Source organism: Triticum dicoccoides, chromosome 2B (genome assembly GCF_002162155.2).
Source record: "Triticum dicoccoides isolate Atlit2015 ecotype Zavitan chromosome 2B, WEW_v2.0, whole genome shotgun sequence".
Taxonomy (NCBI): Eukaryota; Viridiplantae; Streptophyta; class Magnoliopsida; order Poales; family Poaceae; genus Triticum; species Triticum dicoccoides.
The window spans coordinates 739,678,137-739,679,475 of record NC_041383.1 but is presented as its reverse complement, the minus strand read 5'-3'; positions in this window follow the sequence as shown (position 1 = coordinate 739,679,475).

Below are 1,339 nucleotides of genomic sequence, written 5' to 3'. Positions count from 1 at the left end.
GAACTTATGGGCTTATACAAAAGCCAAAGCATAGTGGGGGGGGGGGGCAAGGATTCATATAGGTATTTTTCAAAGCTACTCCTATGATAAAAAAATCTAAGGACATACCCGATTCGTTCAATTTCATGAAAACATTCAACTTCTATAGCCATTGGAAGGCGTACTTTTTTCTATGAAGGTCATCTCGTGACAGTTTTGTAAGTGTGTATATGACATTAGGTGGTTGTTCTCTACACCTAAGTTACCTAGTGAGCTTGCTCGTTGCCAGAGTCACCACTATGTTTTCCTTCAATTAACCAAGTTTTGTAACATTTTCTTGTCAAACTTCCTCAAAACGGGCCAATTTGCTTATACCTCACGACTTACAGGAACACACTTCTTGCTAGAAAGAACCGACAAAATAACACATATTTGTTTGGCTTTGACGAAATGACACATTGTCGTGTTCTTCTGCAATGAGGTTCACGCAAATAATAATACTATTTGGACTACGTCACCCCTCCAAAAATGCAAACTTTATTTTGCTACGTAGTGGTTATCCTAACCTTGTGTGCATTGCAAATATGGTATTAAGGTGATCTCGGAAGGTGTCAATTACCTCACAGTTGCATTTGGAGCCCGTATGGAGCAACACACCACATCGCCCGCAAACTCGAGAACCAGAAACACACCGAACTAGGTTAATGCCTTGTTGATGGTAGAGGGAGCCAAGTATATGTTTGCACACATTTTTTTTGTGTGACAACTTCTAACATATTTCTTCTGTAATTGTGGCAAAAATAAATAACATACATGTTGAATTTGCAATATTTCTACATGGCATTCAAACCAAGATCTCTTTAAAAGGGAAAATAAATTAGCACCCCCACGGTGAAACCCTAGATCCATGGTAACCCACGTGGACTTCACCACAAAACGTATGGTAACCCATGTGGACTTGAAGACGGTGAAAGCACGCAGGAGGACGCAGGCTTTGGCTTCATTGCATCATGATGCTGCAATCGGAATCAGAATCGGGAGCCATCAAATGATCAGCGGCGGCAGATGCAGATGAGCAGAGGAGGCCAACATCACCCACACACGCACACCCACGCACGCACGACTACAAGAAGGGCCGGGGAAGCAAAAGGCCTGCTGGTTCGGACCGGTAGTCCCCACCCGCTGGCCTCTGCCTCGCTTCTCTCGGCTCGATCAAATCCAATTCAACGGCCGAAAAAAAATACCATCCCCGGAGAGGAAAAAAAGCGAGAGAGGACGCAAGCCCAAGCCGAGATTGCGAGAGGGAGAGGAACACGAAGGGAAGCTAGGGAGCGAAGCAAGGACCCATCCACCCCGCCCC